Genomic DNA, 23,947 nt, shown 5'->3' on the forward strand with positions numbered 1-23,947 from the left:
TCTTACAAAGAATTGAGCTGTATTTATTCTTACAAAGAATTGAGATGTGTTTAACCTTACATAGAATTGAGCTGTATTTACTCTTACAAAGAATTGAGATGTGTTTAACCTTACAAAGAATTGAGCTGTGTTTATCCTTACAAAGAATTGAGATGTGTTTAACCTTACATAGAATTGAGCTGTATTTACTCTTACAAAGAATTGAGATGTGTTTAACCTTACATAGAATTGAGCTGTATTTACTCTTACAAAGAATTGAGATGTGTTTAACCTTACAAAGAATTGAGCTGTATTTATTCTTACAAAGAATTGAGCTGTATTTACTCTTACAAAGAATTGAGATGTGTTTAACCTTACATAGAATTGAGCTGTATTTATTCTTACAAAGAATTGAGCTGTATTTACTCTTACAAAGAATTGAGATGTGTTTAACCTTACATAGAATTGAGCTGTATTTACTCTTACAAAGAATTGAGATGTGTTTAACCTTACATAGAATTGAGCTGTATTTATTCTTACAAAGAATTGAGCTGTATTTACTCTTACAAAGAATTGAGATGTGTTTAACCTTACATAGAATTGAGCTGTATTTACTCTTACAAAGAATTGAGATGTGTTTAACCTTACATAGAATTGAGCTGTATTTACTCTTACAAAGAATTGAGATGTGTTTAACCTTACATAGAATTGAGCTGTATTTACTCTTACAAAGAATTGAGATGTGTTTAACCTTACATAGAATTGAGCTGTATTTACTCTTACAAAGAATTGAGATGTGTTTAACCTTACAAAGAATTGAGCTGTGTTTATCCTTACAAAGAATTGAGCTGTGTTCCCACAAAGGGTTTAGTTGTGTCTATCCTGATAAAGGTTGTGTTGTGTTTTTTTATCGTCACAATGGGCCTATTAGGCTATCTATATCATGACTTAACGTAGTGCTATGTATTGCATCAACAACGAAGAAAAGTTCCAAATTGTTATGCATTTTTTCCAGCTTGGGGTTGCTTGCACATTTATGACAGCAAGTTTAATTTTGGAAAAAATATACTTGTATTTTGGTGTCCCTTTTCGCCACAGGAATTTGATCCCCGGACCTGTTGTGATTATAAGACAAAGACATGTAGTTCATCCACTGCTCTACCGGTAATGGTGTTTTAGATGTTAGTTCTATTCTGAAACATTTCTTATAATAATTTCAAAATGTTTCAGCTCTCTTCAATGTCAAACTTACAGGATATAAAATAGATTTAAGCTTGGGAAAATACCTTCCAGAGCCTGTACATAGCAGACAGGTAATGGGACTATCTGCCTTAATGTCGTTTCCTCACAAAGCGCCTAACTGTAGCGTGCCAGATAATATACGAAAACTTGAAAAGTGTACGAAATTCGTTAATTAATGTGTGTTAATAACTCGTTACTCAAACTAATCTTATTCTTGGTCATTTCCATTACTTAAATTCGCTCATAAGCGATTAATTAAAAATATGCATCATGTTTTTGGGATGATCCGATACATGCTGGACAAATCATATTCAACGCAATATGTGAAAGCGTCAAAACTCATTACCTTTTGTGTGTCAATCACTTTATTCACATCTTGACACGCTACATAGCTGTTGTCTCAATGTCTTAACAAAAATGAACGAGCTAGGTTTTTACAGGAGACTATGACCAGTTCGTTTCTATACACACATATTGTACACGTGTACATATTGATTGGGAAACAACAGAAGGATGCATTCCAGGAAACATTCCAAGACTTAGTCACGTGATATTTCAACAGCTGAAGCCGAGAGATTCAAATTAAAGTTTGATTGCTTTTCCCTTAAGTAACAAAACACACAAAAAAGAAACAGAATAGCTGTGTTAACGAAATCCCTAGGTAGGTTTATCAGCTGAGCACTAGACATAGTGGTGACAATGAAAACAAGGCTAGTAGTCAATGAGTCTGTGGGGCGACTCTCCCCAGTGGTAGGAGATGGGCGATGTGTATGTACTGGAGGAAAAACTCAGAGCGGTTAAATTGTTACAATTAATTAAGGGTCAGTATGAGTGACCTTAGGGAGGGATGTTTTTATTTAAACTGTCGAACCGTTCTGTTTTGTTTATTTTTTTAATTCAGAAAAGGACCATCAAAAAAAGTTCATAATCTAACTGTTTGGTAGCATTACAAGTAAAGTGCATGTTGTTTACTTATCAGCTGATCATTAGTATCGCAGTATTTCAACTTCCCAGTGGCTTCTTCTCAAGGTCATTTCTTCAATTAATCTTATTTTAATGTTGTATGAGATTTTTTATTTTTTTTATCAATCTATTTTTCCAACGGTTTTTCATAATGTAGATACAAAACAGGTATTTTCATTTTCACACTCTCTAACACACATTTTGACATTTAATTCACTCATCATCATCAGAATCAGAATCATCATCAGAATCATCATCATCAGAATCATCATCAGAGTCATCAGAATCAGAATCATCAGAATCATTAACATCATCCTGATTGTTGTCGTCATCATCATCATCACCCATTATCATCGCCATCATCATCAGCAGTAGCATCAGCAGCAGCAGCAGCAGCAGCAGCAGCAGCAGCATCATCATCAGTATCAGCATCATCATCAGAATCACTATCTCATCAGTATCGTGATCATAAACGTTCAAACTATCCGTTCCTCATAGCCATCATCATCATCATCATCATCATTGTCATCATCCATACAATGCGTGTCATCAGCAACACACCTCAACAGACAGCCACTGAACCACACTGCAACATCATTTTTTTAATTGGTACACTCAATATTTGACATCAACATACTCAACAATCATGATTTACTCATTCATAATGAGGAAGATCAGCATAACACTTTTTCTTTTTAATATATTGTTGCATGTATACACATTTTATGACGGACAATATAATCCACATCATGTGATATTTTATTTCAGAACCAAATCATGTACTTCACTTCATTAAAAAGCACGAACAGATATACCCACTCCTATACGCTTTCACTCACACACACTCACATACACTCACACACACTCACATACACTCACACACACTCACATACACTCACACACACTCACATACACTCTATCTACAAAAAGATAAAACTATTGTAATTGCTTTATCTGATATGTGTATAATATTGTCGAAAGGGAAGGAAAGAGAAATAAGAGAGACGAAAGGAAAAAGAAAAGAAATGAATAGGCATAGATATTCTGTTGCAAAAATTTCATATTGATGAATTCTAGGGATGGATACCAGAGACAGGGATGTCAAACTATACATGTACTCATATAGTACTTAAAAATATATCACCAGAACCAGCAAAATATATTGCCAGAGTACTGGGCAGTTTCAATAGAATTAATTCATAATTAACATATATTCAAAATATACATGTGTGTATGTGTGTACGTACATGTATATAACTACACTTTAAACTTTAAAATTAGTCAACATGCTTTATTAGCCGCATCCATTTTTCCCAGTATGCAGTAAATCTCTGCATATCGCATTCACCTTTAGCAGTTGCAATATAACTTTGTACAGTGTAATGGTCCTTGATTTTAAGAATTAAAAAGTTGTTATTCAACATTCTATTATTACTTCTAGAACTGTAAATGTATTGCTTGATTATTAAAAGTATTTCATTATCGCTCTTATTAAACCGTTCTGTTTGTGTAAACAATCCTAATATGAAAGTGATTTTATTGTATTGGAAAGGAATTAGCAATGGATCTAGGATAGATTCAAAACTTTGCAAAAAAAGACTGAACTTCTTGGCATTCCCATAATAAGTGCACTGTAAGTTCTTCACCTTGATTACAAAAAGTACATAGAGTATTATCTGAGATACCTACTTTAGATAAAAAAAAAAATGTTGTCAGTATATGATGCGTATATGAGATATAACGGAAATAGAATAAAAAAAGAAACGAAACAAAACGAATTGACAGAAACGATGTGCATATATGTTTATATATATATATATATTATTCGTTTTGTTTTTGTTTTGTTTCGTTTCGCTCCTTTTTTATTCTTTGTTTTGTTGAGAATCATTGCTGTGGGGGTTAGATGTTATGAATTTGACTGACCTGTAAATGTGAATACGGAATGAAGGAGAAATAAAGCACAGTACAACTACAAATGCAAATACACCGTTTAAGAAACCATTTGTTCATTAAGAGGTGCAATGCCCCGTTTCCACTAGGGACAGTCGTATCTGGTGTGGCGTTAATTTACAGTCTAATTGTCTGTTATAATGGGAATCCATTCATAATTGGATGTCGGTGAAGACAGTTTGATTTAAACTTATTGGATTTTCTGAATTTCCGAATAATTTCCAAAGAGTTTGATGGTATTTTATAATAACAGCACCGTCCTACTTTTACACGTTGGCTGTCAGAAGCACTTTACCGGTACAAGTACTATAATGCCCTCATTTGAGAACTGTCATTAACGGAATCATACTCGTTGTCGACTTGGTTGTCTAGTTATTGTTTGAATATTAACATTGTTTGGGGACGAGGTACAGGTACCGACATGGATAGTATCTCTCTCATGTGAGTTTAGCATTCCTCAAAAAATATTAAACCCCCTCCCAGTCACCACCAATACCAAAAAAACACCCTTTCCTGGTCCACAATCGCTCCACCTTATAATAATAAAGATAAACATGTAATCGCACCCTAAGCTTTTAACGACAATCCTGTACATACTTATACATAAAGTTTTCTGAAAATGATCCCTGAATTATGTTTCAGTGTAGAAGCATGTGCGTGTCTATTTCTGTAGAGGTACGTAGTTCCGTCTGCGTACATATCATTCTATTAGCAGGATTTGTATATTACGCGTGTAATAACAACCGTCCTGGCATTAATCAGTCTGCATTGAGGGCGAACCATCTATACAATGTCTACCATTAAGACACACTCCGAACGTCTCTTTTGATGGGTAAATAGTGTGTTACCGTTAATGAATATGGTACCACAGTTAGCGTTCCCGAGCCACAGTTATAGCGGCACCGTGTGTATGTTATATAACGTACTTAATTCGAATTTGTAAAAGGATAGGGAAAGCAGACAAACCCAATTTATTCCTCTCCCAACGCCTAAGTGTAACAGCTAAAATATGTGTACGATCGAACATTTAGCTCAACATTTATGTGCAACAACTAAAATAGTTGTATGTCGGCATGGAAATGGGCATTAATGCGAAACAACTCAAATACAATGTGTAGTTTTATGTGAACATGAAACTTACTATTAAAGTGATGTAGCTATATTAAATTTCCCTACCATGTAAAGATGGCATTCATATCAGCTGTGAATGCCATGGCCCACGTCTGACGTAAGAATTTGAATATTGGGTAACACTTCCTCTTCCTTGAAGATGTCTGTAAAATTTATTAAAAAGGCAATTGCGAGACATACACTTGTTTCATATATAATAATTTGGATCGAAAAACAATTTTCTATGATATTTAAATGGTAAATATTAGTATTGAACAGCTTTCAGTTTGCATTCATTATTAATATGAATACGTGCCGGAAAGTGACAAATTCGTCCAGTGCGCTTTACGGAATTCGTCATGTTCCATTTAGCATTCATATTACCAATGAATGTCAAGTGAAAGCAGTTCAATGCTTAAATAGCAGTTGTTTGCTAAATGAAAATTTATATTAATGTGCAACAGCTACAAAACAGGTCTTATTTACAGAACATTTCTGTGAGGTAATGTGTAACAACTAACATATTTGTTTGTCGGCATGAAACCTCACCTAAACGTGAAACAGCTATACAGTAGTAGTAAGTGAGCATAACTCTTTTATTACGCGAAACAGCTATACAATAAATGTGTTTGTACATAAAACTTCACATTAACGTGAAACAGCTATACAATAAATGTGTTTGAACATAAAACTTCACATTAACGTGAAACAGCTAAACAATAAATGTGTTTGTACCTAAAACTTCACATTAACGTGAAACAGCTATACAATAAATGTGTTTGTACATAAAACTTCACATCAACGTGAAACAGCTACACAATAAATGTGTTTGTACATAAACCTTCACATTAACGTGAAACAGATAAACAATAAATGTGTTTGTATATAAAACTTCACATTAACGTGAATTGTATATTTAAATAAAACTTTACATTAACATGAAACAGCTATACAATAAATGTGGTTGTACATAAAACTTCACATTAACAAGAAACAGCTATACAATAAATGTGTTTGTACATAAACCTTCACATTAACGTGAAACAGCTATACAATAAATGTGTTTGTACATAAAACTTCACATCAACGTGAAACAGCTACACAATAAATGTGTTTGTACATAAAACTTCACATTAACGTGAAACAGCTATACAACAGTTGTATGTGAACATACCACTTCACATTAACGTGAATAACAATAGTTGTATGTGAACATAAAACTTCACATTAACTTGAAACAGCTATACAATAGTTGTATGCGAACATAAAACTTCACATTATCGTGAAACAGCTATACAACAGTTGTATGTGAACATACCACTTCACATTAACGTGAAACAGCTTTACAATAGTTGTATGTGAACATAAAACTTCACATTAACATGAAACAGCTATACAATAAAAGTGTGTGTACATAAAACTTCACATTAACGTGAAACAGCTATACAATAGTTGTATGTGTAAATAAAACTTTTATTAACGCGAAACAGCTATACAGTAGTTGTATGTGAACATAACACTTTTATTAACGCGAAACAGCTATACAATAGTTGTATCTGTAGATAAAACTTGTATTAACGTGAAACAGCTATACAATAGTTGTATGTGAACATAACACCTCACATAAACGTGAAACAGCTATACAATAGTTGTATGTGAACATAACACTTCACATTAACGTGAAACAGCTATACAATAGTTGTATGTTAACATAACACTTCACATTAACGTGAAACAGCTTTACAATAGTTGTATGTGAACATACCACTTCACATTAACGTGAATAACAATAGTTGTATGTGAACATACCACTTCACATTAACGTGAAACAGATAAACAATATAAGTGTGTGTATAAAACTTCACATTAACGTGAAACAGCTATACAATAGTTGTATGTGAACATAAAACTTCACATTATCGTGAAACAGCTATACAATAGTTGCATGTGAACATAAAACGTCACATTATCGTGAAACAGCTATACAATAGTTGTATGTGAACATAACACTTCACATTATTGTGAAACAGCTATACAATAGTTGTATGTGAACATAACACTTAACATTAACGTGAAACAGCTATACAATAGTTGTATGTGAACATAACACTTCACATTAACGTAAAACAGCTATACAATAGTTGTATGTGAACATAAAACTTCACATTAACGTGAAACAGCTATACAATAGTTGTATGTGAACATAACACTCTACATTAACGTGAAACAGCTATACAATAGTTGTATGTGAACATAACACTACACATTAACGTGAAACAGCTATACAATAGTTGTATGTGAACATAAAACTTCACATTATCGTGAAACAGCTATACAATAATTGTATGTGAGCATAACACTTCTCATTAACGTGAAACAGATATACAGTAGTTCTATGTTACATTGATGCGTAATCTGTATGCCTACATAAAACGTCACATTAATATTGATATAACTGTTAAGAGTCCACCAAGGTAATTTCAAACAGTTTAAATTTCTCTGTCAATTTGTCGCCAAAGACTCAATATCTATCAAAATAATTTTCATACCGGAAATCTAAATTAAATCAAAAAGACGTTTTATTGAAGATTTCGATTTTAACAAAATGAGCATTTTAAAATAATTAATGTCTTAAACGCGATGTGAAATGATACATCTTTAACCAAAGCTAGTTGCTAGGGAGATCGTTTTATACTCCACTTGTTTTGTTTGAACAGTTATGGTGAAAAATCGAATGTTGGCTATAATGCTATTTTACATCAATGATTAACCCCGTTTTTAAATCAACTATTTAATTGAGTACCATAATTATCGTCCAATTAGCTATCGAACACTTCACGACGATAAAAAAACATAACCCATTTGTGTTGTTTCATATTGTAGACAGGTCAGGAAGCGGCGCAAAAGACCGGAAGTGGTGTCCCGGTCCTTACAATGTTGGTGCGTTTATACCAATCTCGGTCCCCACACGCGCGTCACTGTCAGCACACAGACCCCACGTAATGGATCGCACAAATCATTACAAAACATTGTTGAAGAATTTCGTCCCTTAAAATCGATTTAATGGAAGTAAATTATTGGTTTCCTGTTCTGACAAATGGACATCATGAAAAGCGGGGGTATTGATCTCCTGTGTTTCGTATAGATAATCAATATCAGGCACTGGGGAGATTGGGTCTGTTAACGACCACCTCACAATTAGACCGTGTAACGTTACCAAACACAGCCAGAGGTCGACATTTACCAATTAGTTATCAAAGCACGAACAAATATAAAACGTCTCACTTTATTGAAATCACACAAAAAAAAATGTATTTTTTTATTGGAAATATAATTACAGTCCACATCACTAGAGTTGAGATAAGCGTCTGTGTGGCCCAGACGTGTGGATGTGGAAGTGCGGAACCCCTCGGGAGACAATTTTTGGCGCGTTTTTTTAGACGGTGGTGATGTAGCTGTAGATAGCGCCACCTAACGGTATAGTTTCTATCGCAATATGATGGATTCCGGAACTTTTCCGTGATTAAATTTCAACACATCATCACTGATTCGCTTTTATGAATTTTATACGAACACCGTTTAAATGTGGATCATTTAGGTCATGACCCAGCGCGCGCACGTTTGGGGTGTTACCGATGATACAAGTGTAGATAAGTCAGATCGGAGTTGGATAATATTCTATTTGAATTACATGCCGACAATGTGCCAGAAAGCGCCTTGACAACGGTCCAAATAACATCGACATCGGCTGTAAATCATTTAAAAAATATTACATGCCGATATGTAAATCTGGTTTCTCTCGCTCTGTGCAAGAGCTTGGGACTGACTATCAGTCTAGCATGGTGTGTATTGCACCATTAAGATAAACCATCTAGCACCACTCCAACACCCGAGACGCATGGCTGGGGACTGGGGGATCTTTGTGATACCATCACCATCACTTTGTGTACCTGTTCAAAGCGGTCACGTGTAGAAACCAACAACCCTTCACCGCGACGATAGTTGTGCAACAGTGAATATTTTTTTTAAATCTAAAACAATATAATTTCCATAACTATAAGACCGACCAAACATACAGTGTAGCTTCGTTGGAGCGAGACGGTTTATGTCCGGGCTTCTTTGATCTGGGTACAGGAGATCTGGGTACAGGAGATTATGTCCGCGGATCCCTTAGTCTAGGGTGACGTTAACATCCAGAGTTCCTTTAGTCTGAGGCGAGAACTAATGTCCACGATTCTTTCGGTCTGGAGCTAAAACGAGGCGAGGAGGTTTTTATCCGGGTTCATTTGGTCGTGTGTTTTTGGTCTGGAGCGGGAAATTTACGTTCAGGGTTCCTTTGGTCGAAAGCGAGTAGTTTACGTCGATGTTTCCTTGGTCTGGGGTGGAGTTCACGTGCAGGGTTCCTTTATCTAGAAATAAAGGGGGTTATCTGTTGTGTTTCTTTGATACTGTTTCTGACTCATACTTTATGAAATACAGTTTTCCAAAACGACACGTACGACCGTCATTTCATGTATGAACACACATAGATGTAAAACAATTGTCGGTGTTGTATTTTTTGAATGACAAAGTTTATTTATTGTTACCCAATATCGGTCTGACAGGAGTTATATTTAAATAATGGTTCGGTGTATTTCAGTGATATGACCCATTCGTCCAGTTGTCCGTGCGCCATTCAAACACGTGCTTCAGGAGTCAGGTCAAGTGCCAATATTGACCAATCGCATCACACAAGTTTCTCGCCTCTTCAGTGCCTAATCATACATAAACAGTGCTCCACAAAGTCAACAGATTAGCGTGCTGGCGAAGCTGTGCTAAAGGTCCTACTGTTGTTTGTTTTTGGTTAACACCCTTTTGTCATAACTCATTGACGGTCATGTCCAAATCAAATACACCAATACGCTTTCCTATATTGTACCAAAATCGATTACGCCTCCCTAATCGTAAAGTGCGCGTATTTCTTTGAATTCATTTCTGGGCAAATGTTTTAGGCAGCATATGTGAGTATACAAGCGTTTGTATTGAAAGGGTGACACAAACGTTTGTATTAAGTGGGTTATACAGACGTTTGTATTAAATGGTTGATGCAATCGTTGTATTATATATGTGTAAAACAGTAGTTTGTAGTAAGTGGGTGATACAATCGTTTGTACTTAATGGGTGATACAAACGTTTGTACTTAATGGGTTATACAAACGTTTGTATTTGATGGGTTATACAAACGTTTGTACTTAATGGTTTATACAAGCGTTTGTACTTAATGGGTTATACAAACGTTTGTACTTAATGGGTTATACAAACGTTTGTACGTAATGGGTTATACAAACGTTTGTACTTAATGGGTTATACAAACTTTGTATTTGATGGGTTATACAAACGCTTGTACTTTTGTTTTGGAATATTGTGTATTCTTAATGCTGAATCAATCTCTGAGATGATGTTTATATTCTATAGTTTTAAAAATTCAACTCGTAGTTTTCGTGAAACAAACAACACGATTAGGAAACCATCATTGATTTGTGTCGCCTCATTCTTATGTATACAGAAATGATAAGCGACTACAACGGACAGTGGTAGCAGACATTATAATGATGTTACTACATGGACATCCAACGACCGCAAGCACTGCCGGTAGTATAAAAGTACTTTTTCTAATTTCGCATTTAATCTTATCAAATATTTGGTTAAAATGAATAAAACAAAAAACCAAAGACATGTACTTAGAACTGTAAAACAGTCTAACGTGCAGATAATCTGCCATAATACCACATGTTTCCCAGGTGTAAGTCTCCCTCCGAGAAAAACACTTCATAAAACGGTGTTTAGCTGCGGGTAGTGCTGTTTTACCTGATACCAATGTCTGTAAATTACCTGATCGATATGAAATATATTTATAACTCATACACACTTCAGATAATATCACGTAATCGGGAAAATGTTCTCAAACGAAATGAAAAAGATAAAATCATGAATTGTACGTAAGTTTTTGAACTTTCAGGGCCGATTAAAGTGCTGATAAGTTGTGTGATTTGGAAGATTTCTTGGAGCTGGATAGTTTCTTACCTACACTTAACCTAAATATACACCTCAAAGTTAGATTTTACAAAACGAATGCAATTTTTACCAAGAATAACTGAAAAGTTGATTCGTAGGCGAAGGTAGATTATGAGAATTTCAGCTTTCCAACTCCATCAGCAGGTCTGCCGAAGCACGGAGTAATAATGAGTGATGATAGCGAGCGTCGAGTCGGAAGGTGGTGAAGCGGCTCCCTTCCGCGAGGGGGAGGGGGGAGGACAGGTGATGAAAGTACTTTACCTGTTGTTATGTAATTGCCTTTTGAAGTACCAATGAACCCCGAAACACGGTTCAAAACTTCCCTGGTAGACAAGTTTTATAACGGTATATCGCCGTACAGCGATAGGTTCTACCTTCGGTGTCTGTAGCAGTTACCGTTTCACGAGAGTAGATTTTATAGTGACACCCTTGGCACCGTTACGAAAGAAGATAACCGAATCTTTTCTCATCGTTACCTTGTCAAAGGTTCATTAACAAGACGTATTTGGAGGGGAATGAAAAGGCTAGCTTGCCGAAGTTGTCATAAAAATGGATCCCCAGGGTAGGACCCTGAAGGTGTGATTTTACTGTTGGCCTGAACATTTTCAGAATTGTCATGAAAATGTATCCATTGTGCGGAGTTTGGAGTCGGTGACAGAAACATTGATATCCCCTTGGGTACACTTACACATGATGATACCTATTCAAGTTAACGCGCAAGCGCTGACCTGCGTGTCCACGGAGAATTAGTAGGTGTCCTTACGTCACGTTCAGTCTCGCATAATACCGGTGTTAGTCCCACCGTCATAGCTCGCTATTATCATCACGCATGGACACGCGCCCCTCGTACGTGCTCACGTGCCGGGACTTCCTGGCGGACGTTTCAGAAACTCCTATAATCTGTTCCAACTTCCTGACGCTGTCGCGACGGACATTCTATTATGTAATTCAATGGGTATGCAAGAGATAAGCCTTCCCCTACGCTAGACTGTAGAAAAGGAGCACGAGGTGAGCCTCGTTATGGCCTGTCGTAATGGCGATAATAGCTGTGCTGGTCGGACGATCCACCCTCATATACCACTGACCCCGTCTCAATTGCCCCGTACCTTTGTTGTGACAGTAAGCTGAAGGTGCTGGTCGAGACACAATAAATTCAATTCTGCTGCTAGGAGCCACTCGTGACATCAAATTTGAATCATTCGGGTTTTTTTCAGTGAGACTAGATTAAGAAGCGACCGATTTGTCAACAGGCGCCATAGCCAGTCTAGGACGGTGGCTTGGCGAGTCGTGGAATGAGGAAACAATGGCTCCAGGAGCTGACAATCGTTACGAGTACAAAAGCGCCCACAGATTTTCTGGGAAATAATCAAATGGTTGTCAGAACCATATTCCATATACCAAAGCCATATTGTCCGTGGTGCTTGTGTTTGGAACTTCCACAAAGGGGTAACTTGATAGGCTGTAGATGACAATGGAAGGATTGATGGCGTGTTGAAGACAAAGTCTGATAAAACATCACGCCACTCGTCCCAGCGACCAGTTCATAGGTAATGCAACATATAAACTACCGTCCGCGTTGGTTTCTTGTGCTGCCACAGTATCGGAAGCTTCGTGAAAAAAAAGAATATATGATTATATAATCAGAAGTGATTTACGACACCAACTCGAGTTACGAGCTCTTGTCAGGGAAGAAAATGATGTTTCTACGGAAAAATTATTAAACGTAGGATACATAGATGCTATCAATGTTGAGGATTTATACTGAACCTTGCCATTTCCGTATATTCGGTTTTATAATCACAGAAACGAGGAAGTCACATCAGCTATGCCGATGAATCTTAACGTATGTAATAGCGGTGTGTGTTATGTACGGTCGGGTAGCGTGAATATATATATGACTTATGGTAATGAAGTTTACCGCTAATGATAAATATCCGTCCACAAATACAGCAATTTCCTTGAAGTTTCATTCTGTCGGTCGCTTCCGATTTCTAAAAAAATACCTTGCCAACTCTGTAGCCCGAACTGATTGATCTAATTAATATCTGCTTTGTCAAAATAATAAAGTGTTTTTTTCTGTAGCATTCGCATCCTGGAAAATTTTGATATATGTAGGATCTTAAATGAGATTACGTTCTATAGGAAATTTATTAAACGGGCCTAAAGGTTTTGAGATTTTGCCGAGCGAAAGTGAAAACTTCGGGGCAAGTTTCATAAATCTGCGCCTCGCTAAAACGAGAAATATTTCATAAATCTCATACCAATTGATAGTAATAAAGATCCTTTTTTATTCCATTTTCCGAAAATATATCAGTTACTCGCAAAAAAACAACAACATTACCATTACACGTGTTGAATGCCGCCTTTTGGGTTCATCGTACTGCGACGTCACACTGTCATGACATGAATGATTGTGTGTGATCACAGGGGGTATTACGCGAAAATGTTACATGGTTATTTCAACATTCATAGCACAACGATACTCAGAATTTGGTCTGAGAAGAAGTGGGTTAAGAGATAGCTTTGTCAATTCGATGCCAGTAGTGTGATATGTAATATTTGTCTATAATATCAAATACTCTAAATGACGTCACATGTTCAAACGAGAAACATTAACAAAACCTTTTTACATTGTGTTGTTAGGACAAAAACCCATATAACGTCTATACCAAATAAGGACAGAGACATTTACAACAGTAAAACACATATACGTCAGAGTATGTTAAGGTCATGTGATCACGGTCGGGTACACCGTGTGGCTGAAGGTCATTATTGGACTGTTGTGTCAACGAGCAAGCACAAAGCCAGACAAGAGGTCAGAGGTCAAACTCCTATCCCCAAGGGAGATGCTACTGAAACAGTCACTCCATAACCTTTATAAGTAAATCGATTTCAGTATTGATTGTAAGTCTGTAAAAGATTGCGTAGGAGAGATAAAAATAGGGAGAGCGTGCGAAAGAAAATCATGTTGGACCCATACAATTGTTGGGTGAGAATTTTTTTTTTATTGTGTTGTGTATGTAACAATGAGGACTATGGAATTATGTTGTGTACGAAATGGCCATATAGTTAGTGTGTTACGTATGTAATTATTGTAGAATTGTTGTGCTGTGTATGAAATGTCGTAGAATTGTTGTGTTGCGGTTGAAATGGCCATATATTTACTGTGTTGTGTATGTAATGATTGTAGCATTGTTGTGTATGTAACAATGAGGACTATAGACTTGTGTTATGTATAAAATGGGCATAGATTCGTTGTGTTGGGTATGTAATGATGTAGAATTGTTGTATTGTGTGTAATAACCATAGATTTTTTGTGTTGTGTGTGTAATAACCATAGAATTGTTGTGTTGTGTGTGTAATAACCATAGATTCGTTGTATTTTGTGTGTAATAACCATTGATTTGTTGTGTTGTGTGTGTAATAACCATAGATTTGTTGCGTTGTGTTTGTAACTATATACGAATGCTATGTTGCGTATACAATTTCACATTTTACACGATTCTTTTTCTAGGTAACCCCCATCCCCTATCAACCCCCACCCACCCCTTCCTTTTCCACCCTACCCTCCTCTCGTTCCACAAAAACATATACATTGTATTTACCATATGTATTTAAGAGAGGACTTTATTAAGTTGTAATAACTTGTTGTCCAATCCATTTGTATATTTGTACAATAAAATATGTTTAAACTAGGCGACACAATAACACTAGATTTTTTGTGAATGTAGTGACTATATGATTGTTATGTTGTGTATGTAACAACCATAGAGTTGCTGTGTTGTGTATGTTATGATGTAGAATTGTTGTGTTGTGCATGTTATGACTATAGGATTGTTGTGTTGTGCGTATTATGACTACGGGATTGTTGTGTTGTGCATGTTATGACTATATAATTGTTGTGTTGTGCATGTTATGACTATGGGATTGTTGTGTTGTGTATGTTATGACTATATGATTGTTGTGTTGTGCGTGTTATGACTATATAATTGTTGTGTTGTGCATGTTATGACTATAGGATTGCTGTGTTGTGTATGTTATGACTATATGATTGTTGTGTTGTGTATGTTATGACTATATGATTGTTGTGTTGTGTATGTTATGACTATAGGATTGTTGTGTTGTGTATGTTATGACTATATGATTGTTGTGTTGTGTATGTTATGACTATATGATTGTTGTGTTGTGTATGTTATGGCTATAGGATTGTTGTGTTGCTTACATTTACTGTAACTTTCACAGTTACACAACTCGCTCAGCTGTCTTCTATAAATCCTTCGATAGTCGTGCAACTTCACTCCACGTAGCACATCCGGTCAGGGACTATATTAAATGATATTAATGTACCCTCACGGAGGCATTACGTTTCATGTCTCTTAAAACATTCAAATTAATTTCAGTTTTCTACAAGCTACTTGTGTCACCGACAGAATGTGACCTTTGTGTTTACTCTGAAGAAAACAATTCAACTCATCTGAAAAATGTATTTCATGTTTGTTGCCTAACTATAAACAATTTTGACCTTTTGTCCTTGGCGTGTAGAGAGCGTGGCTCTCAAAGCCGGTGCTCTTCCACCCCGAGTGTAGCCGAAAACACGTGCTATCGACTCGGTAGACAACCCCTGGGGAATAACACCTTACGACGAACCAAACATTAATTCTTAACACTTTCATTACATGTCTTCCTTACTGACGTACATCGAATTGCATGCTACAGTCTCGTGAGGACTGGGCACGGCCCCACGGATTGAGCGATTTGATGAAGGAGATCAGAAACGCAATAGCACTGGTGTTGTTAATGATTTACTTGGATCTGAATGAATGAATATAAATGAAGCTATTGAACAAGGCGAATTGACTTTATGATAATTCGGGGAAATATTTCAACTGACAGGTTCCTACCATGGCCTCACGTCCTTCTATATTTTCCCGTTTCCAATCTTCCGTATTCCAGTGTTTAACACAGCCGTAACAGTGTTATATGGATATGGAGGAATGTTAGATAAAGAAACCTGTTTGGGGGTAAACCTTTGGTTGGTATAAGGTTGTTTTTGTAACCAGAGATGAGGCGTGGTATAGCTCCAGAAGAAGGGAAAGAGGTGTGAGGGTTGGGTTGTTATATAATTTGCGAAAATGTATATATCTCATGAGCACAAGGTACATGATATTGATGTCTCGTGAGCACGAGGTACATGCTATTGAGGATTTCTCGTGAGCACGAGGTACATGCTATTGAGGATTTCTCGTGAGCACGAGGTACATGATGTTAATGTCTCGTGAGGGTAAGGTACATGATATTGCTGTCTCGTGAGCACGAGGTACATGATATTAAGGATGTCTCGTGAGAACGAGGTACATGAAATTAATGTCTCGTGAGGGCAAGGTACATGATATTGATGATATCTCTTGAGGATAAGGTACGTGATATTGAGAATGTCTCGTGAGAACAAGGTACATGATGTTGATGTTAATGATATCTCTTGCGTACAAGGAACATGATATTGATGTCTCGTGAGCACAAGGTACACGATGTCGATGATCTCTCGTGAGCACGATGTTCATGGTATTGAGGATGTCTCGTGAGCACGAGGTATGTGATATTGAAGATCTCTAGTTAGGACGAGCAGCTAGGTACAGGATATTGTTGATCTCTCCTGAGCACGAGGTACATGATGTTGGTGTCTCGTGAGCTTGAAGTACACTATACATGATATTGACGTGTTGCTGATGATACGGAAAGGACCATCGCCCGGAGAGTATTTTAGGTTTCGTGACGCCATATATAAATCTGATTCTCACATCTATCACGTATAGGTTCTGTCGTTAAAGTTTTCGTCTATATGAAATATTTAAAAGGTGAGGTTTAACGACTTACCATCTTGTTTGATAACACGATGATTGATGCACGTTACACATTATACAGGAACATGAAATATTGATATAAACCAACAAAAATACATGTATATTGATCAGCGAGTATTTCAGTCTCAGTCCTAATCAAAATGGTTAGATTATATATAATATTCGATTGTTTGCTTTTCTCATCATAGAAATAATTACGATCTCCCACGATAAGATAGTATCATCTAATCGACTCGAGAGTAATTATATCAATGTATCGACGTTTTCTACTGTTATCAGTCCGTCATCAGTCCCGGGCGTTTTCTACGTCATCAGGGCCACCAGGAACCCCTTGAGAGGATTAACTTCGTTTGAGGAAAGACTTACCGCGAGCTCAAGGAAAGGCCTGCGTAGGTTTACTTCAGTAAAACTGAAAGCTTTCGGCGGAAGCATTTTGTCAATTACTATAAGAATGACGATAGAAGCATATTTTTATAGAAATGGGAGTTTCAGAAGAAACTTTTGTCGGTACATGTATATCTAAAGGTGTCAATACAATCTATTTTTGGTGTCGAAATGAGGGTTTCAGAGGAAGTCGTTGAAGGCGTCCATTCAAGCCTTTCTTTAGTGAAATTGAGGCAACGGATACGGATGGATTGGAAACGAGGACTGTTAGAAGAATTGGACAGATCCATCAATACGAAGTGTTACTTTAAATGAGCGTTTCAGAGGAAGTTGACGGAGATGTCAATGAAAGATTTTCTTCAGTCAAAATGACGGTTTCTGAAGTAGACGTTGGGGCGTCAATGCAGTTTTATTTTCAATTGAAATTGGGGATTTTGAGGGAGTTGATGGATGCATCAATGCAAGCTTAATTAGAAATGAGGGTTTCCGAGGAAGTTGATGGAGGCGGTAATGCAGGCCTTTTCAGTGGAAACGGAGGTTTCATCAAAACGTCAACGAAAGCTTAACGTTAGTGAAATTAAGTTTGTTTTCCACTCTGAGTTATAGACTTGTCAGTATGAATTGATTTGCAGCATATATGTGTGCAGTCTATTTCTTCTCGTTAAAATTAAACGGGTTCTGTTTTAGTCTGAATCCTATATATTTTACCAACAGTATCGTGTTTAAATAGGCATCGTGTTCTACCGACGCCATTCCTCGATCTATACTGAATAAATACCGATAAAAGAAAAAGAAAAATGATATATTGCTTTTATCAGCTCCCGTCTTCTCCAATGGGTCTAATTTCGAACTCAAATAGATCGATTGCATCAAATTGTCTTAGCAAATAACACAACGCCAGAATCTCGGCAGTAACTGTTACGTCATAATAAGATTCATGAGCGTTAACAAATGAATTCCTGGTCACATGCATCCATTAATGAGGTAAAATTGACGGTCATAATGTGTTGGATGATGGATGACGATTAACCGGGGAGAGATGTCTTGTTTTTTTTTTAGTTAACGCCATCCCTCGACCTGGTCCATTTGTCCAATTGAATTAGTCATCGCCATAACTTAACAGGTCGTATTCACATCATACTCCGTGGCTTTCGCTGCTGGCTATTGTTTTACATGCGCTAGGGAAGCATACTAAATGTTTGTTTTATTTTATAAATCATTGTAATCAATTGGGCGGAAGTGTGACGAAACATATTAGGCGGAAGTTCTCTCCCCGCATTAGACAGGTGGCGCTGTGTTGTACGGCTTGAATTAATGTCACTACACTATGACCCTCTTTTTTAATTACCAGAGATTCCATGCGACACACTACCTTGGGTAGTAAATCCCTTTTCTATTGCAGGATAATCCCGAGTCCCCGGGACGCTATCTGTCGGAACATCTATCACGGACTACGCACCAGTTGTAAACAGGCAGGAAACAAATATCCTTCCGCAGAGATCCTTAGGATGCAGCCCAGCAACGTTAGATCAACTGCTGTTTTCTATTAAATCAATCCGTAAAACGCAGTTTATTATGCAATTAAAGGTAGGCGATGACGACAGAACCCTTACAAAACGTTTTAATTGGATAACATGTTTAAAATAGATTGATATTCGTTACAATTATATCGGGTTTAGGACCAGATGTCCCCACAGAGTCATGAATATACTACTTAGTCTTTGTTTAGGAGCGAGGGGTCAACATTAAAACCATATAAAATTATTTGAAAACAAATATTTAATCTTAAGGATCCCCGTCCCACTGCCAGCAAAACACTAAAGAATTCCACTGTAGCTGTTCATACTAACAGTAACCTCCCCTTAATTTCATGTTGGATATAGCTGGATTTGGCCATTGATCACAGTTGGTTAGAGACACAGAATTGTGATCAGGGGTTCATGGTTCGAATCCCGGTCTACAGTCGTTGTGTTGTTACACTCAGAACACTGTCGATTTCGTTTGTTTATTTCGTCTTTATCATATCTGCATAAGAGTTCTGTAATATATAGATTTCTTTTTCAGAAATGGTTCATTAATACTTTTGTCATGCCGGTAAAAATAAAACTTTTTGGCATCGGTTTGGAGATTCTGAAATGATGGTACAATTGTGTGTCATAGACATAGGATGGATTGAAGCACGCTACATCCACGGCGATTCCTAACGCCCGAGGGCTGTTCGGCCGCATACACCATACCGGAACACAACTTCCTATCGGATTGAATCTTAATGACGGATAAGTGTTGCGTTGCTGAAATAGTTGTTATTTTTACGTTTTAGTTTATGGCCATTTTCGCCCTTTTAGGCATGGTATAGGTGTTATATTACAGTTTGTTAATGGAATGCTGAAATAAAGTTTACCAATTAGAAGCCGTATTGTGTTTCAGAAAAGACCACAAAGGAAATAACACATGGTGAAAATCCATAAACTCCTACAACCGTCATATGACATGTATGTCGTTTTACGAATAAACCTGTATTCTTTACTCTACTCACCGCGTGAGTATAAAATTACACATTTAGAAGCTAGAAATAGAAATCATACTAGTTTAAAATCTAAAGATGATGACCCGTGAATTTTCACGTAGATTTAGATAAATGCGTGGCCAAGCCGTGATCCGGTAGAAAACGTGAAAAAAGACGTAGCATGTTTTTTTTCAATTTTTCAAGAGCATGCATATTTTAATGCCCAGCCAAATGGACGGGATGGAATTGATACACGCAACAATAAGATATGTGAGCTAGGGTAGGCTTTATAGTAAATAATGTAGCAGCTCTCTTCAGTAAAATCTCGTTTTACATCGGTGTTACAAAGGACGAACATGTGAATGCTGTCCACTACCGCCACATTGAAATTGAATGGCATTGAATACGGTTGACATTGGCCGGATGGCCCTCAGTGAACTAGTAAATAGTTACCAGTAGTTAAATGGTCCAGAATGACATAGAAACAGGTGATTTTGGTCGAATGGTCTGGAATGTCCTAGAAACAGTCAATATCGGTCCAGTGGTCTTGAATGACCTAGAAAACAGTTATATTGGTCGTATGGTCCAAAATGTCCTAGAAACAATATTGGTCGTATGGTCCGAAATGACCTAAAACACAGTTTACATTGGTCGAATTGTCTGGAATGTCCTCGCAAACAGTAGATATTGATCAATGGTCCGGAACAATCTAGAAAACAAAGTTGTCCTTGGTCGAATTGTCTGGAATGTCGTAGAAAGAGATAGACATTGATAAGGTGGTCTTGGTATTAGTATGTTAAATATTGAATACACTAAAAATATTGATTTATCAAGTTGTATTTCGCTTATCAAGTCACAGACAAACATATAAGCGGAGATTATCAATTTATCATACAATAGTCGGACGAACAGACAGACACAAACTGTCTTAAGTTAGAAGAACATATACGGAAAGCGAATTCCGGACAATTGACTTTATAGAGATAGATACACGTGCATGAGGCCTAACAGTTCCTTGTATGTGACATCAACTCACGGGAAAATGTGGGAACGCAACAGAAAAGGTGTTTTTGTGCCAGAACGTTTGAAACTAATTTACTAAAGATTTCAAATTAATGTGACGTGTTCAGCGAGGTTGCGGGTGTCACGTGGTCTATCAGGGCGACACAAAGCTGGCGTGGACGACCTGACAGATTCCCTAGATGTTCACAATTTCCGGGAAATGTGCCGCCAAATAGCACTTCTTCAGCTCCAGTTACACCTTGTTAAACTTCATTTATCAATCGGCCACTAGTAATAATTCAGACAAATGTCAGAAGAAGGATGGATCGGACGATTCTTGCAGCCATTACAATACGGAAAACTGGTGATGAATATGATTGAAAAGACATAACTTACTTTAGCAGACACGTCGCTTACTATGACGTCAATATCACTGGCCTTTTCGCGGGTTTTGGCACATCTTGCCCATCGTGTCACGGCTGTACTTCAAACAGCGCAAAATACATGTCTCCTGATAATTGTTTTATTATGAATTTGACAGTTTAATCCAAGAGTTAAATGCCATTAAGAGTGACATATGATTAAGATAAATGCTGAAATTGTAGTTTCCGTTGAATATTTTAAGAAATAGATTTCCCTCCGAGTGAAAGCTGCATTCATCCACGTATCATAAAACGTTTATATTAACACGAAAGCATACACCTTCCTGACTTTCAAACACTTTTGTTGATAAAAGTCTATGAATATTTAACAAATTTTGTAGGTAAAAAGTGTGCAGTATAATACGACCTACAAACGTAGTTAAGTATATACCATGGATATGTTTCAGGACTTTCCGTTGACCTTCGACATTTAGCGATTTCAGAACTTAAATAAGACTTTCTATGAAATTTGGAGGTCAAAACACAAATCAAATACACCTGTCCTTTCAAGCCCAAAAGTCTGCTAATTTCGGAGACCCGAAACATACTGGCAAAGGTCTACGGAAAGCACAATGTTTGAACGGAATTGCACAAAATCTTAGATGTTAAAAAAACACCATTTGATAAAGCACACTATCTAGCTAACATAAACCACTCTAAAGCGCTTTACAGTACATAGATATACAGTTTTATACAGTCAATGCAATTATCATATATATTAATCGATACAATTTTGAGGAATTCGCAGGAGCTGCCTTATCAGGCGCTAACTACTAGTCATATGCCACCTGGCTAATATCTCCCTATGTGTGTATGCCTGTGTGCTTGTTGGAGATGTAAAGTGATGCATTTCAACCTTGTTTTTGTTCGAGTCTCTTGTCAACGTTTCATTGAATGCTTTCCAATTACAGGATGAGTTATAAAAATATCATGTGCTGTTATCGTTATTTCACAGACGCATATCAGATCAAAAGTCCGTTGTCAGAATGGAAATTCATGTATATGATCAATCTGATTAACATCAATGTATATGCGTCTTTTTTTAATTTTAATGCCGTTATAAACAAAAGGACAGGTATTTCTGCATTATCAAAACTGAAATTATTTTTATTTTTTTTCCTTTTCTTTATTAAGGTTACTCAAACATTCTCTTACATAACTTCCCTGCTAATTCTTAATTGTCCACGTTGGAGAAATAAAAGTGCTTTACCGCCAAATTCTTGTACCTATACAATAGGGTCATGCACATATAAGATAATAGTTCGATACAACACTGAAAGACACGACAACTTTTCAAAATGTGGACGTACACATTCTAGCTTGCTTCTAGCTTGCTTCAGGTTTTCCTAAGCTGACAAGGTACTGATACAGTGACAGGATGGCTGAAAAGTATTGTTCTTCAAACAGCCGACCATCATCACAGTACGTCCCAGAACAACGCTCGTTATTTGTGCATTGTTATATCCGGGTGATCCGATGGGTTTAACGTGTGTTGTGGGGAATGATCCCTTGTCATGTTTACGGTAACTATCTGTATCACACCTGCAAATACCGGTAACCTCAACAACAATAAGGTCTCGTTCTGGCAGATTCACCTAGACGTATCTAAAAAACACTGACACTTATTACGAAAACAACCAATTCAGCAGGGAGCCTTGCCGACCACCCAGACTAACTGTGTTTTACTACTTAAGCTATATAGACTAATTAGTTGTCGTCATCAAAGAAAGAAATATTTATCTCTATTATTACTTGTCATTGAAATACTGTAGTCATTATATTCGATTAACGTCACTAAATTAGAACTATTCGAACACGATTTGGAAATAATAAGCAAATGGCCGCATTCAAAACAATACCACTCTGGAAAAAAAAGAGACCTTGCTATGTGTTTAATGTTGTTGAGAATCAAGATTCAAGAACACTTCATCAAATGTCATTTAAACCAAAATACCATATCAGACGTCTGAAAGAAAACTTAGCATATTGACGCATACCATATCGGCCACAAACAGTCTGCTTATAGGCAGGCAGTCAACTGTCTGAACCATGCGACCCGACAAAAGAATTCTGGGATGGATTGATAGTAACAGGAAGATAACATGTTTAAGTACAAGCAAATCATCAGAAGTTATATATAAATTCGTGCTGCCCACTATTAACACTGTCTTAAGTAAAGTTCTACTATTTAATTAAACGTGTAAGTTTGTGCAGTTTTAACAACCTCCAGCTGGTATTGCAGTCCTTTTTTCTTTTGATTTTAAAACAAGTGCAGGTTCTGGGAAAGAATAGGCTTGCTGTATGCCACTCCATGATCGTAAGAAGTAATCCGTACGCAATGTTATTACCTAGGTACAAAAAGTAGTAAACGTATCGTGCATTTTATATAAATATCATTTCTCAGTATCAAATATCATTTGCACAAAATATGTATAATTCATTGCTTTAAAATTTGTTTTTAAAATGTTTTTTTT

At 36.8% G+C, this 23,947-nt stretch overlaps 1 long non-coding RNA gene across 1 annotated transcript in view; it reads left to right on the plus strand.

Annotated features, from left to right (window-relative positions):
• The window catches only part of LOC110455556, an 83,640-nt gene extending 63,748 nt beyond the window's left edge, over window positions 1-19,892 (plus strand). The window contains exons 2-3 of the long non-coding RNA XR_002463461.1: window positions 18,946-19,130; window positions 19,608-19,892. This is a non-coding gene — a long non-coding RNA (uncharacterized LOC110455556). The remainder of the gene's footprint in view (window positions 1-18,945; window positions 19,131-19,607) is intronic.
• Window positions 19,893-23,947: the final 4,055 nt, after the last annotated feature.

This window comes from Mizuhopecten yessoensis, unplaced genomic scaffold (assembly GCF_002113885.1).
Source record: "Mizuhopecten yessoensis strain PY_sf001 unplaced genomic scaffold, ASM211388v2 scaffold8275, whole genome shotgun sequence".
In the NCBI taxonomy this organism is placed as follows: Eukaryota; Metazoa; Mollusca; class Bivalvia; order Pectinida; family Pectinidae; genus Mizuhopecten; species Mizuhopecten yessoensis.